The following is a 16,797-nucleotide window of genomic DNA, read 5'->3' on the forward strand; positions in this document are numbered from 1 at the left end:
AGTGGGGATGAGGATGAGCTCAAGGCAGTGATAACACACAGGAGTAGGAAGCGACAAATCCATCTTTTTAACAGGCAGGAATTTATTTGGAGCTGTGGTTTCATAAGGTAACATCTACTGAGCCTCAGGGACAAGGCCATCGACTCGCTGCAAGGAACAGCGAATCGAAAAATAATACAATTACTGCTCTACAGCCTTTCCCCCTTTAGCTCAGGACAATTTGTGTTCATCGTGTCTCAGTGTACTCGTTTAATCAAAGCTGAAGTGGAAAAACAAGGCAACACACCAAACACGTGTGAGATTCAGCTGCAGTCTTAACATGTAAAATACATGAAAATGTATCTTAAAAAGCTTTTAATGCCAGCGCTATCTGGCTTAAATGCTTTTCAAAACAAAAACAGGCCTCTAGACAATTAGCAAAACGCAGAAAGAGAGAATTGTATTGAACTCAACAGACACTGTGGCGCTTGCAGTGTTGCTCAGATTATTAATAACAATCAGAGTCTCATCCACCCTGTCCGTGTCCAGGATACTTTATCTTATCTAACCACCACTGCAGGAAACCAGCTCTCCATCCCTGGACGCTAACACTAACATCTGCTTTATATCATGATCATCTCAATAAGATTAGCTGAATTAGCATGAAAGCAGAATGGATGTAGATGGATACAAGATACCAACCTGGTAGCGGTGTTGGTTTCAGAATAGGGCTAATTACTATTCTGATTATCCACCAATCTGTTGGTCATTTCTTTGACAAATTCAATATCTTACCGATGCTTTCTTTCAAGCAAATGTAAAAACGTAAAAGAATGTAAAGCATGCTACACATTGTAAAAAAAATAAATAAAAAAAAAACGCTTGTTGCGGAAACCATGCCCATGTAAAACTTGATGCTAATGTGACCTTCTTTGAAGTGTTTAATATGAAGCATTTTGGACAAGTTGCATTGTACACTTTTCTTTTTCTACTGCAGCTCGCTTTGTGCCCTCTGGCATTTTTTTTTTTTTTTTTTTAAATGCGTCTATTTCACAGAAATAGGTTTTTACTGCAATGTGACACAATGGATTAAGGTTTTTCATTCACAAACTAATCCATATATATATATATATAAAAAAATTGCTTTGTTCTGAAAGCTCAAATAAACTAAAGAACTAAACTTAACTAAAATAAAAACATTACCTAAATAGTAATATATTTTTTTTAAACACTAAAATTTTAAAAATCACATAACAAAATTATTAAAAATTTAACTAAATTAAAATGAAAACTGAAACTAAAAATAAAAAGTAATTCAAAACACTAATAAAAACTATAATATATACTTCAAACAACAAAACAGTCAGATTCAAACGGGCCAAACACCAAAATGCAATTAGCTTCTGCAGGCATTTGTTGGCACTTTTTCAACTGTGATATTAGTGTTTGGGGCCCTTTGGGAGTCTTGTTGCCATTTCTCAGGAGCTTGCAGAGACAGTCTCTGTCTCAAGACTCTGACTTCCAGGAATCAGTGCTAGTGCCGTGCATTACAGTATACAGCTGAGCAACTCCATCTGCCTGTGGCTCTATGAATACAGTGAGAGACGTTTCCACCGCAATCCACTTCCTTGGGACAAATCTGACCCACATAATGAAGTCGCCACAGTGTCATGTTTGAGAGTTTTGTTGCCATTTGCCCCGCAGAGAGTCGCTTGCAGACGAACACGGCGATGTTTACACAAGAGCGGCCCGCAAGTCAGTCATTAATCATCTGAGCAACACAAAATTCTTCCTTTCAAATGGCCCCTGCAATACAGCAAAGCAATCCCAAGAAGACAAAACCAGCCCCCGAGGAACTGTAACAATGCAAATTACTTTTTCTCTGCAACAAAATGGACGTGATTCCGAAATTACGATTATTTTGCGTAAACCAGCTATAAGCTGCACTAACTGTGCATACTCTTTTGTAAACCGACAGATGCCACTTTAAGGGAAGGGTGGCATAGTCTAATAGGAGCCATTAGTATATTTTATGTGTGAGAGGAGATTACACGGCGCACAGCAGAGAACTCTGACCTGAAACTCACAAAAAACAACACTCAACCTAATAAACAATCATGACCTCTGACCAGATCCTACTGCCTGGTGTCCTGACAGCTGGCGGGAGATTTGTACCATGTCGTGTGTGTATGTGTGTATCTATGTCCAGACTTTGGGGTGGTCTGGGGGGGGGGGGGGGCTTAGGGGGGGGGGCTTAGGGGGGAACAGCTAAGTCTGTCTGGACCCTTCCCCCCTCCTTTTTTCTAATGCACCCGGCTCTCCCTTAACGCCAGGGGGTCCTAAAGCTGCTTTGGCCAATGTAACCCCAGCGTCTCTCTCTCTGTCTGTCTGACTGTCTGGGTAAATCCAGACTTAAAAAAAAAATCAGGTTGCTCTGAGGATCTGACTGGGTGCAAGGTGAGGTCAGGGCAGCAGGTGGCTACGGAGAAAAGTAAAGGCAAAAAAAAAAAAAATAATACAAACGGAAAAACATACATTATATAAGTTCAGATCGTTCTGACTCTGATTTCTGATTAGCTGAGCCACAACCAAAGCAATTGTAAAATGACGATAAACGCAGACCTTTTAATGTGCCACGATGCTAAGTTGCCTGGCAACAATGTCACTTAGTGGAAGAATGTATCCTGTATATGAACATACATTTTAAACATAATCACAAAAATAAATGTAGCACCGGTATCTTGGTGTATGTCTGTCGGGGTAAATCCAGATTAAGAAAAACTCAGGTTGCTCTGAGGGTCTGACTGGGTGCAAGGTAAGGTCAGGGCAGCGGGTGGCTATGGAGAAAAGTAAAGGCCAAAAACACACACGGAAAAACAGATAATATATGACAGATACTTAGTGAAAAAATGTGTCCTGTCTAACAACATTCAGACAGAACGAAAGTGAGGGATTTTCTCTGACAGTCAGACCCAGTCCGAGTGGCGGCTTTCTGTTCGCGTGAGTACTTCACTTATTGCACCTAATAATAATAATAATAATAATAATAAGCATGTCACACGTATGTAACAGTCATGTGTCCATTCTACTCTCTGTGGCGACCTAAACTTTCTGTAATCTTTCGGAGTACTAAATGCAGTTATTGCAAGCCATCGCGATATGTACATTTACGATATTTCGATAATTTCGATACATCGTACAGTCCTAATTTGAACTATGACATTTGAATGAAATTTAGTACTTTTGGTATATTATCACATGATGGTTGTTTGCCAGTGACAGACGTAATTTTCTTGTTTCCTGTCATAGGGGGAAGTGAAGAATATAAGAAATGCGCGCCGTCCCATCATCAACAGACATCACGTCACTGAGTCCCTTGTCTAGGTAGCAGCAGATATCAGACACAGCCATGGCAGACAAAACATGCATGCCGTAAACATACGCAAGATCACCTATATACAACCTGTGAATGAAGCAAATGAAAGCCGTAAGAGGAAGTCAGACGCTATCTTATTGCAAAGCAGACAAAGAACTGGAAAACAAAGTAAAGTAAGCTGTGGTTGAGAGCTGCGCCGTACACGCCTTTTCCTCATGGTTTGCCTAGGAACCAGACATGTTCCTGCTTTACTGTTGAACAATGCCACTCTAAAACTTGAAAAAACTAGTCAAACAAGACACCTGTAATTGGTGCGACAACTGTTAAACATTCACAAGTAATGGCTCTTGTGGCTGTCTTCCTCAGTCGGGTGACTGGATCGGCTGGCAGTGGTCCAAGAGGAGCGTTTAACTGGTATGAATCAACAGGCGCGATTAAATTGATGACATCACTCAGAGAACGAGAAAACGCTTCCTCCGTCGGCTCACCTGTCGAACACCTGCGGTGAGCCACCAGAGGCACAGACACACCCTACTACGCTGCAGTCTCACTCTTATCACTACAAACAAATCTCTCTCTGACAGTCAGACTCCTACCATGACAAGCCCTTACACGCTCATTCTGGAATACAGGCCTTTTCTTCCATTGGCTAGACGGCAGTAGCAGTATTTGTGCTGCTTAATACTTTTGTGGAAACCGTGAAACATTCATTTTTGTCTGAATTGTTTTGATGAAAAGAAATTGCATTGATTAGAAGTAGGGATCTTTTGTAAAATTATAAATGTCTTCACTGTCACTTTTGACCAATTTAATGCATCCTTTCTGAATAAAAGATATTAATAAAAAACCTTTTTGTATTCATGTTGATTTCAAACACTTTAAAGGTCCCGTATTATGCCCCTTTTCACAAGATGTAAAATAAGTCTCTGATGTCCCCAGAGTGTCTATGTTAAGTTTCAGCTCAAAATACCCAACAGATCATTTTTTACAGCATGTTTAAATTGTCATTTTTTGGGGCTCAGAAAAACGCGCTGTTTTAGTGTGTGCCCTTTAAATGCAAATAAGCTGCTGCTGGACGACCCAGGGGGCGGAGCTTCATGAGCTCGCGCTCAGTCTCTCAGGACAATTTCATCTCACGGAATGATGATAATATCAGAAACTATCAGTAACGGTGTTCATTTCGGGTCGGACAATAATGCCTACAGAGTCAGAGTGCTGTATAGAGATGGAACAGGTATAGTTATATATAGTTAAACAACAACTAATACTATAAAAAAAAAACTTTTTTTGTTCTGAAAGCTAAAATAAACTAAACAAAAGAACTAAACTTAACTAAAATAAAAAATGTAACTAAATAGGAATTTTTTTTATAAAAAAAAAAAAAAGAAAACACTAAAATGACAAAAATCACATAACAAAATTATACAAAATTTAACTAAATTAAAATGAAAACTGAAACTAAAAATAAAAACTAATTCAAAACACTAATAAAAACTATAATAGTATTTGAATAATATGAACTAGAATAACTGCTTCAAACAACAAAACACTCAAACGGGCCAAACACCAAATTACACACACAAATAAATGTTTTTAATGTATTTTTTATAAATTAATAGCCAGGACAATAATATTGAGCATCACATCCAGCTAATACTTACTACCATCTGCCATTATTTTCAAAATGTAGAGAGCGATCAATAAACATAACATATTAACATATAATACTGAATATGAGACAGTGTTGAGCTTCATTAAGGAAGGAAGATCTTAATAAGGAAAGCTTCATCATCAGTGGGGAGGAAGCAAATTAATGATTATAAAGCATGCTGATGGTAATGAGCAGAAAGAGCAGCCTGAAACTTAATTTACTTCCACCCTGCATCATACAGGCAATGTTCTAATTAAAAATGATGATCTGAGAATTAAAGGCATGCTCTGACATGAGGTTTCACTAAACTACACTAAACTCTGTGCCTCCATGTGAGCCGCAGTCAGTTCGGCTAGATATCGACAGGGTTCGAGACTGATGGTAAGAGTAGACAGAGGAAAGCCTCAGATCTGCTAGCCGGTCACACTCCAACGCCTGGACACGGCTCACTTCCCCCCCCATTCTTCCAAACGTTCATCTATCTGCTCAACAGAACCTGGACCTCAGCTGATTGCATTACTGGAAGGAACACATCAACAATGGAGCAACCAAAAGTCAAAGCAATGAATCCTGATTGTTGTTTGTTTTATTTGATGCGTAATGATATTAGTCATGACCGCAAATGCCAAACATTTCAACATACCAAGACTTACGCCAGTTCTCAACTTGGGAGTCAGGACTCTGGAGTTTTTATGTTGATGAAGCTGTGGAAATATCACAATGTATAAACAACTCGGACAACAGAGAGAAGGTTAGAGATACGACCAATATGAATTTTTGATGGCTGATGCTACATAATGCCATAATGTTACAAAAGTTTTCTATTTCAAATAAATGCTGTTCTTCTGAATTTTATATTAATCAAAGTATCTTTGAATAAAGTGTCATGGATTTCACAAAAATAAAAAACAAAACTGCTTTCAACCCTTTTTTATACAGTGACCATGTAACTTGACCATTTATATCAATTTTCAAATATTTATTTACTTTTTTCAGTATTTATGCATATTCTGAAGTTACTCTGTGATCTTTTCATTTAAAATGCCTTGGTGTCAAAAAGTAACTAAAACTTTGTCTTTCGACCTGTTTTTGTATGCATTGATAAAACTACTCTAATACCAGTCAAAAACTTTTTTCGAAAGAGTTTACAGAGGTGTAGCATGACTGCAAATCATTATCTCAAGGCCTCTAGCTCGGCTCAATAAAACAATGCTTGGTTGGAAAGTAGAAGGTCAGTTAATCTCTTGTTGGACAGACACTATTTATAGTCCAATCCTACATCTGAATGACGCCAAGCGAAAACCCGTGTAGAGCCTCCAAAATCACGTCCGCTAGAATAAAGCCACTCTCTTAGCCTGCTATTTACACATCTGAGGCTGAGGTGCACATTCACATGCAAAGCATCACCTTTTCCCTTCCTTTGAGGGGCTCGAAGAGGGAGAGAAAGGGTCCCAGCAGGGGCAATAGCCCTAGATTCGGACCCATCCCAAAGCTCTTAGCTCCTCAATGAATGCTGAATGAGCTCAAAGCAGCATTTTGTGTTCAAGACGATGAAAGCCAGGAGAACTGCTGATCCTGCTTAGAGAACCAGTGGACGGTCAAGACATCTGAAGCTTCAGTTTGCGCGTTTACGAGACAGAATCATGATGACACATGACATCAGGATACAATGAAAGCAGACGAGCTCCACGGCAAAATAAAATTATGACATGTGATTTATTGGCAGGCAGTAATGTAACAAGGAGCACCATTTTATCATACATTACAGTGGAGACGATGAGCCTCGGGCCTCCTTTACGAATAGAAAGCACGATAACAGCACAGGGAATGCAATGCATTAGGGCAGTAAAGGTAAAGATCCAGACGCCAGTCCGTCAGTGACTCACGCTCAGGAGGGTTTACCTCTTGGGACCTTTCCCAAATGCATACAGACTATGAATGGCCTAACAACCGGATTAATAAATGTAGAGACATGCAGCTTCCTTAGAATGCTGATCAACTGTATAGACTATGCAGCATGCCAAAAAAAAAAAAAAAAAAAAAAAAAAAATACAACATTGACGGTTTCCTAAAATAATAGACCTTATTCAGAGCAGCGCCATGACAGGTATGAAAGTGAGGCTGTGAAGGATAGACTTACTGTGTTTTACGCTGTAAAAAGCTTCCTGATTACTTATAATTTTCCACAGCTCATGTTGTCTAGAGTTTTTTGTCTACTGAAACTTCTTGGAAAGATATTTTGGCAGTTTTTTGTGAGCAGAACAATCCAAAATCAACATTCAGTAACAGTACAACCCCACTGAAGAGATATAGTCCTACGTCTATCGCTCACATCCTCGCTTTCATTCCCGTTAAAAATCAAAGATGCCGCTGATGTGAAAAAGGTCTGTGGTTATTGGAAGTGTCCCACTGACAACTATTATAAACCTGATTATGAAATTGAATTTACATGAGGAGGAAAATCTGATCACATATACATACATTATACACACACACACACACATTAATGGGTGTGTATATTATATAAAACTTTAATGTTAGATGCGATTAATCGATTTGACATTGATTGTTTTTTTAATTTAACCATTACTTACACATAAAAACATCCAGACAATTTGCATATACAACATGCATGCTTTTATGTATCTTTGTTTCCATATTTTTATTTTTTATTGCATATATCTTTGTTTCCAAAACTCAATACACCAATATTGTCACATAGCATCTGAAATATTGCTCAGTCTGGTCATTCTGGTTTCCATCAAAATGATTGGCTACTTGTCTGACACACAGTAACTTCACAAGGCATCCATGAAGTTTCTAATTCGCAGTTTTGCACATGCTCAGTTTTGTTATTTGGCTGGTCACGCGGACAATTTCCTACCAACTACGCATCAGTCTACTGATTCATAAGTAAACACTTTAACTGGCTTAAATTACAAACATCCTGTGCCAAAAATGAAAACCAAAAAAATAAAAAGGCATCAGGAGAGACCAAGAGTCTTTTCAGAGAGAAGAGCTGGTTTAATACACAAGCCCACCTTTTGCTTTTACGGTGTGAAATGTGAGCTCACACAAGCGCCTGCTCCTCCTGATTGATGACGCTGAATCTGATTACATGCCAGTGGCCTTAACCACAAACACACCGGGCTTTTTACACCCTGTCCCCTTTTCAATATCCACATAAACACACTCTCAGACACCTGGCGTTTGTCTGCCTTTCAATGGGGAGGACGCAGGCTTAATCTTGCTGATTCATATTTCATGTGGCAATGAGATGAGGAAGTAGAAAATGTCAAAGGGAAAAAGTCGAAACCAAAATAAGCTTAGCCGTGTCCTTTAAAGCACAACGGCACAATACAGCACCTCATCCTGACGAGGATTAGAGCCAATAGAGCTCACCGATATACGGAGCTCAAAAATAAAACACGAAGAAAAAAAGTTGTTTTTCTCCCTCGGTCCTCCTTTGCGCTAATTCCCCACCTCTTTTCCTTCCTCCCTTTAAGTTCCCGCGGAATACTGCACGGACTCACGTCTGAGTGGCTGGCAGACTTCCAGACTTCAGTAATGCACTAATGAGTATTTGGAGACTCCCCTCAGCATTGCCGACGCCATTTGGGGCATGAAAAAGGACAAAAAGAAGAGAGGGAGAGGAGGGGGGAAAAAGGGAGAGAAGAAAACATTGGTTGGCCCTTTGGCCTGACAGATACAAACTACAGTGACTTACTGTCATGCAGTGTACTGACGCTTATTTACAACATTGACAGACACGCATGTTCAATGTTTGTTGTGTTACATTAGCAGCTCGACATATGCCACCGGTAAAACGCACTAAACAAACACACGCCACACAAAAGAACAAAGACGTGGTGATCGGCGCCAGCGCAGCAAACATAAACCGCAGACGGGGACGACGTAGACCATGACACACTCCACCGAGAGCTGAACCAAAACCTCATAAACACTTGAAAAACACAAAAGCAGTGAAGCGGTCCAATGCAATTAGGGCTTATCAACAGAGCTGGAGAAGAGGAATAAACAAGGAATGAAGGAAAACAGAATGCATCACACAGCGCATGAGTCATGAGTTATATTTCTATCTCGCTTCAACATTCACTTGTCAACATTCACACACCTCACTTGTCTTATTTAAGGCCCGGTTCTTTCTTTATTCCCACTTTTATTATCTCCAGCTATTGCAAAAACAACCATTCTCGACCATTTTCCCTTTGTTTACATTGTACGCCAAAACAGCATCCCAGACCAACCCTGGTCATTCAAATGGAGCTTGAGGTAAGTAGTTTTAAGTTTCAGCGCCATGTTGCATTGATCAATATGCCATTTCATGTTGCATTTGTATTGGCTAGTCAGTAGACGTAGGTCGTAGCGGCAAACATACTGAGATGATCATGCTGAACTTCTGAAAATGGCCATTTTTGAACTCTCTCACTGTACGACGTAGCCAGGTCCACCATTTAGGAGCCACGGCCACAGCTAGGCAGCCCAAAATTGTACAATGTGTACAGGGCATTAAGGTAAAAAAAAAAAAACTAATGATAAAAACTACTACTACTACTACTAAAAATTAAAGTAAACAACTTAACATAACTCACAGAGTATATCATATTATGTCTAAAAGGTGCATTCAGTAGTTGTTTAGCTAGCGTTAGCGCTACTGTTCTGTGTGTACTTTAAGTACTGATACCACAATGGTGTTAGATGCTGCACTGTACAAAGAGGCAACTTGGGCATCATCACTACTCATGATTTTGTCCATAGATTTTTACATCTTGTCTATGCCATACCAGTGTTAATTCTCATTTTTTGTTTTTGCCTGTCTTTCTGTCTTCTGGCCTCAGATCTTTCCTGTTTGTTCGGCTGTTAAAAGTACTGATTCTACTTTTGTCTCCGCTGGTAAAACATGATAATAAGTGTATTTAGCAATTAGCGTGAGGATTCTCTCCGTCATTTAGTGAAACACTGCAGGCCACATAGTTTATTTTAACATGGTGAAACACACTGAGGGGGCAACCCGCACCATATAATTAAAACACTTTTTTACAGAAAACTATTATGAGTACAGTCTTGTGAGTGACAGCATACAGATGACTCTTCACCAGGGCCAGACTGGGACAAAATTTCAGGCCGGGAAATCTCACACCCATCCAGCCCATCCCATACACCCACAACAAATTTTGGAACCACAGAGAACCATATTTTTTGTATGGCCATCGCATAAAAAAAAGGTATAAATCCTTAGGCTGGAGCCGTGCGAAATAAATAAAGGTTATCTCTTGAACTGCACCTTCACTTTAAGATTTTTTTTAAAATTTTGGTTTCTATTGGAAATTATATAAAACTGCAATGCTGGAATGAGCCAGCGACTGCGGAAGGTGGTCTGGAGAGGGGGAGGGGTGGACAGTCTTAAGCCCCTCAGACGCCGCTCTGTTCTGGATGAGGTTTTTGAGCAGTGAAGCTGTCAGCTCAGCGGGAACCGCTGACACATCAGCAGACTCACAGTAACACACTCCACCATTATAATGACCTAAAACAGCAGTGGATCCCTCTTTATGTGGATCAGACAAGTGGGAAGAGCCTTTCCTGGCTCTCTGTGGACAATGGCTATCATTACGTCAGAATTTAGACAGATTTAAGAAATGAGAGTAAGACTAAGTTCACTCTGCAAGCACCAAGTACAAGCTGAAGTACATATTGGCTTTGGTGAGTAAATGGTGAGTTTCTCACTACTTGGCTGATTGTTTGGTAGGAACAGGCAAAATAATATATGTTTGGAAATTAATTGTAAAAATGACCCAAACTGATACAAGAAAGTTTTGGGAGTTTTTTATTTATTTATCCAGAACTCCAGGTATCAACACACCCATGTAAAATATCCCTCACATTAAAGATGCAGTCACATTTTGGGAAAATATTTGGCAAGATTTAGTAGACAAAAAGTCCATTGTCTATTGGCAATAGTATGCAGCACCGCACACACATAAGTCACTTTCAAACCAAGCAGCTTTCTAACAAAACCAAGCAAATCCACGTGACCAACTGTTGCAAAAACTGCATAGGGAAATGTGACATAGGGAGGCTCATAGTGACACAAATGTGCAAAAATATTTAATTTTTTTATTAAAATAATGCTTATATTATATTGCAGTATTTTAAGTAATCATTTTTTAAATTTGATTTACTGTAAAGTGACATTACTGACTCAGATTCTCTGTCACAACACACATCCAACTAATCAATAATGAAACTCGTTGATTATTTTCATTATCCACTTTTATTGATTTTATGGATTCGTTGTTGCGTCCCCAGTTCCTTCATCTGCATGATCTTGTATGTTTGGTCAAGAAGAGAAGATTGTAACCACTGGATGTCCACGACACTAGTCCAACTAATTTAGTTTGTGGCTTTTTGCCAATGTCACCCAAATCTCACCAATTTATAGTGGTCGACCGATATTGTTTTTTTGATGGCCGATGCCGATATCTTGGAGAGCAGGGTGGCCGATGGCCGATATAAAGCCGATATTTTTTATATATATTTATTTTAATCAATATTTAATAAATTATAAAACAAAATTTTAAAATAAACATGCTTTTATACTTTAGATGGCAACTTCTTAAATTTGCAATCCTATTACAGTATTTTTCACAAAGTAATTGTTTAGAAATATATGAATATGTGAATAAAAAGAAAGTAAACACTGTAACAGGGCTCTCAGTATTCTGGTAATTTCGTGCTGGTAATCATATTTTTTTCAAATAAAGACAAGGTAACGCTAATTTTACATACAGCACAGTGAAAACGATATGAATATGACACAGTTGGCAACTGGTTATATATCAGCATATTTTAAAATGAAGGATTTAAAGTTTTTTGATCGCGTCTCCTGAAGCTGATCTTCTGTTCGCATTCACTCACTTCGCACGGACCGACCGTCACTTGCAGACAGTAATGCACACTTCACAAGATATCACAGCTGGATTCGATTAAATCTGCAAGGTTTGTGAAATTAAATGTTTATTAGATATAGGGAATGTGAAGGTACGTCACGCAGTGTTGCATTATGGGACGTGGGCGCCATCTTAGGAGGCACGATCTCTGTTTACCTTTTCGCCGCCCGTTGCTATGACATGTAATAGTTGGGTGTGTTTGGCTAAAACGAGGTAAAATTGAAGAAAAACGGAAGAAATTGAAAGAAAAAGAGAAGGGACCCTATCGGGAGAAACTAAATGCCACTGCCAAAAACGTTATTTGGACAAACTGTCCGCGATAAACAACGTTGATCCATATGATTTAGCAGCCCAAGACTGGATTACAGATCCAGACGCACTAACGTTACCTCCGCTCATAAATCTGGACATCGTTAACCCTATCCAACACATGAATTCACATACAGCGGAATAGGGCGCGATCCTCTCAATATGGCGGCGGACCCATAATGCAACACGGCGTGACGTCCCCTTCACATTCCCTATTCAGAGATTTGTTTAAATGACGTAGATGCGCATTTGCTGAATGTTGACGGCAAATGAGAAAGTATTTTAGCCTGATTGTTTGCCTTTTCTGTTACAAATAATATAAAAGCAAACGCTTTACTTTACTTACTTGGCATAAGTTACCATTTACTTTGTTTACCAGCTCTGTCTAACAAAGTATTAGATATGACTGACAGAGATCGTAAATTAATGAAGATGGAGAATGTGAGTGAGTGAGTGAGCGCTGTTTGATCTGACATCATCTGAGGAGCTGCCGTTCTCTTCTGGCGCTGGTGTTCTCTCAGCGCCGCCCGTCAAAATAAAAGTCCGGAGCGCCGTCAAAATAAAAGTCCCGCTTTCAACACATCGGCCAATCAGAAAAACTTATCGGCCGATGCCGATATTTCAAAAATGGCAAATATCGGCCGATATATCGGCCTTGGCGATATATCGGTCGACCACTACCAATTTATGCATGAAACACTGAAACAGATCTTAGATCAGCTGTGTGTAGTAATGTAACTTCCACACTTTCTAATCCTATTGCCTGAATAGCAGAGGGACTAAGACCGGTATAAACCATGCAGATCAGACCACTGCTCGGCCAGATGGCGTCTCCGTCTCCATCCATCACGCCCCTTTATGAGGCCCAGATTAACAATCTCCAGACTTATTTACCTATCATCACAGAGGAGGAAGTCCAAGATTATCCGTACAAAGGATCAGGAGGTTTGTGAATGCGGTTGGGATAATTAAAACTCGCTGAATGTGCAGTAACCACAGGCCTTCGCTGTCACTATGGGAACCCGCAGCGAGAAGATCCTACTTCATAAAAAAAGGAAGCCACTGTCACTAAGCGACTGGCTCTTTTTTCAACAATTACAGAGACTGACAGTAATTAAAGACACTCCTGCACACCCTCAAGCTAATTAACAAGGTGAAGGACTTTGATACACGAGAACCGCCACATTCCTTACAAGCCACACGGCTGGTCGTGAAGATATACCTACACGACCAGAGAGACGACAAAGCAGGCAAGGCCCAGTAAAACAATACTGTCTCAAGACAATTACAACCCAAGAGCTCACCAATGTGTTGCAAGTGATACGCTGTATAGGTCAATGACGTGACGCTTATTTTCAATCTAATTCAAAAATAAAATGCAATTCATACATACAATGATTTAAATACACCACCTCAATGAGCATGTTTTAAACTTATGAATTAACTCTTTCCCCACCATTGAAGGAAATTTCCATAATTTGTGAAACAACGCTTCCCAGCCATTGAAGGACATTTTTGGCTTTCGCTGTTATGGTAGGGGGCGCTATTAGACATCTTCTGAAAGAGTAAAGAATCTCCGGATCAAAACACAGGCGAAGAAGCAGCAGAAACAAGCGATGCCTAAACTGCCTAATGTTACCGGATGAAATGTCGACCCAGATCATCATTCTGAATCCCATCCAGATGTAGGCCTAGTCTTTGACCAAAACGTAATTTTCTCAGCTATTTGCTCAAAATATTGTCAATTCACAGTTTCTTACTAATATTTTAAAATATAAAACTTTTTTCTGCCAAATCAAAGTTGTGACCAACATGCATGAAACAAATAAATGAAATAAATCAGACCCTCATGACTGTGTGTCAATTCTCTTAAAACATCAGAAAATTTGACCTTTTAATGACAAGGCAAGGTTAGCTCAGGTTGTAAAATGTCTAGTGGGGCAACTCCAGAAAAATATAATATTTTGAATTATTAATCCATGGTATTTAAAAAAATGTTTTATTTAAAACATTTTTTAAAATAATGATTAAGATGCATACACTACTGTAAATGTATTTACGGTATAAGGAAACTATACATTTAAGCAATAAACTCCGCTCCGCGTCGTGCCTAACAACGCCCCTTAGCTGTTCTAAATCCACTGTAAAACACGGCTTCAAGGGGCTTATTGCTTTTATAAAACGGTAACTCCATAAAAATATTCATTTTAATATTTTATTCATAAAATAAACACCAGCAACAAAAAATATAATGTTATAACACATTTATTCCTCCGCCAAGCAATGTAGTTCCAAAGAGGTTGCTAAGCAACACACACAGCAACAAAGAATCACAGTTGCGCAGTAATACTAATGTAATGTGGTCACAGGTGTATGTTCGTTGGTTAATTTACAACAGCTTCGAACGCGGCTCAACCAATCAGAATCAAGGACCGGAACTATCCGTTTTATAATTATAATTACTATAATTACTGCTTTTACATGATACACAACATGACATTTTTATCATTAAATTAAAACTTGTTGAAGTGGTATAAAAGTTCTCAAAACCATATGAAACCAACATGAATGCAAAAAGTACATTTCTAAAAAGACACATGCATTCAAACTAGATTGTAAAATATTTGTCCTTTTTTTTTTTTTTTTTTATCAGACACTCTTATGTCATTGACCCACCTGCCACTTTTGTTTTTGGACATCGGTCTAGACGAAGACATAGCTTGTGGAAAGAGGACACGTACCATCAGGGCTACTCATGTCTACAAACTCCTAGTTTCAAAAGTAGTTGAACATCTGTGTCCAAACAGTATTAATCACAAGAAGGGCCTGACAGCGCCAACCTATTTTTGTCACGGGCAGAAGCTGAGGGCTGAACTTGTATCTCATTAAAACGTAAATACTACACAAATTATCTTGAATCCAGCTTGCTGGGATTCATAAATCGTTGATGGCTTTGGCTCGAGGTCAAGCCACTGACGGCAGAGCTAATGTTGATGTTGCACGTGTCAACAGTCAACGGAGCATGTTTGCTCACAATCCCAACAGGAACGTGAGAGAACTGCATTAAGTGTGTTCATAATTTAGCAGAAATGCACACAGCAGGGTCATTATTAATTGTTCAAAAAGTTATAAAGTATTTACCTCAAAATGAACCCACATTAACACGCGGGTCACCTTAAAATACGAGCCTTTCATGCACCAACAACTACATGGCAACAAGATCAGGGGTGTTTAACGGCTGGCAGGTTTGTCAGCTCCTCGCTTTTTCCACTGGCTTTTCTCGATCAGGTTTGCCGTGTGACTGTGGCGGAGGGCAGCTTGAAAAGCTTCGGAATTGAGCCTCTGACCACAGAGAGAGCTGTGCCAGGGTTTTGAAATACCCCTCCACAAATACACCTCCCATCCAGAGAGCTCTGGTGTGCACTTGCCTCTCACCACCCAGACATGTAGGCGCTGTTGGCAAGAGAATGGATCCTCCTCCCTCCGCTGGAGAGGCTACGAGACTCGCCAAGTTTTCCAATGCAATACGGCTCAACTTGGTGAGGTAAAGTCTGCTTAAAGGGTTACTTCACTCAGAAATAAATACATTAATTACTCACCCTGTCGTTCCAAACCCGTAAGACTTTCTTTGATCTTCGTAACGCAAATGAAGATATTTTTTGATGAAATCAGAGAGCTTTCTGTCCCTCCATTGAAAGCTATGCAACTACCACTTTAACGCTTCAAAAGGTTCATACAGAGATCGTAAAACTAGGCTAATCCATATGAATTTAGTGGTTTAGTCCAAATTTTCTGAAGAGACTCAATCGCTTTATATGATGAACAGATTTAATTTAGGCTTTTATTCACATATAAGCATTCATCAACTCACACATCAGTTATGGTGCTCAAGTATGTTTACTTGACGTGTGAGAACCAATGAGGTTAATTCTCGTGTTACGCAGCACGTTTGAGCTTCAGCAAGAACCAATGAGGTTTGTTCTCGTGCATCAAGCAGGTTCGGTTGAGCTTCTGTTTATGTTCGCTGATCAAATTTTAAATGTGAATAAAAGCTTAAATTAAATATGTTCATCATATAAAGCGATCGAGTCTCATTAGTAAATTTCGACTAAACTGCTTAATTCATATGGATTCGTTTAAGATCAGATAAGACATCTTTATGAACTTTTCGAAGCGTCAAAGTAGTAGTTGCGTAGACTGTCAATGAATGGAGGGACAGAAATTTCTCAGATTTCAACAAAAAGATCTTCATTTGTGTTCCGAAGATGAACGAAAGTCTTGCAGGTTTGGAACAACATGAGGCTGAGTAATTAAAGGGTAACTGTCGCCAAAATGCAACCTAGGGTCTTTTTGTTAATGTACCCGAGGCAAACTTTCGTTTAAAAGCATAATTAGAATGGAAACCCCATTTTTAACCCCGTATTTTCGTTTTCGGTCAAATTACTTTTTGAATGGGAGTGCTAGGGGCACGACTATGATAGCATCAAAAATAGCTATTTTTAAAACACTAAGAA

At 39.3% G+C, this 16,797-nt stretch overlaps 1 protein-coding gene across 2 annotated transcripts in view; it reads right to left on the minus strand.

Annotated features, from left to right (window-relative positions):
- The window catches only part of bmpr2b (bone morphogenetic protein receptor, type II b (serine/threonine kinase)), a 77,828-nt gene that overhangs the window by 50,038 nt on the left and 10,993 nt on the right, over positions 1–16,797 (minus strand). The window contains exon 1 of one of the 2 annotated variants that reach the window (XM_084122469.1): positions 15,425–15,494. The exons of the other annotated variant lie outside the window; for it this stretch is intronic. The gene's annotated coding sequence lies outside the window, so the exon portion shown is untranslated. Of the gene's footprint in view, positions 1–15,424; positions 15,495–16,797 lie in introns of those variants that run through there. 2 annotated transcript variants of the gene reach the window in all.

This window comes from Abramis brama (genome assembly GCF_963993115.1).
Source record: "Abramis brama genome assembly, chromosome: 8".
Classification (NCBI taxonomy): Eukaryota; Metazoa; Chordata; class Actinopteri; order Cypriniformes; family Leuciscidae; genus Abramis; species Abramis brama.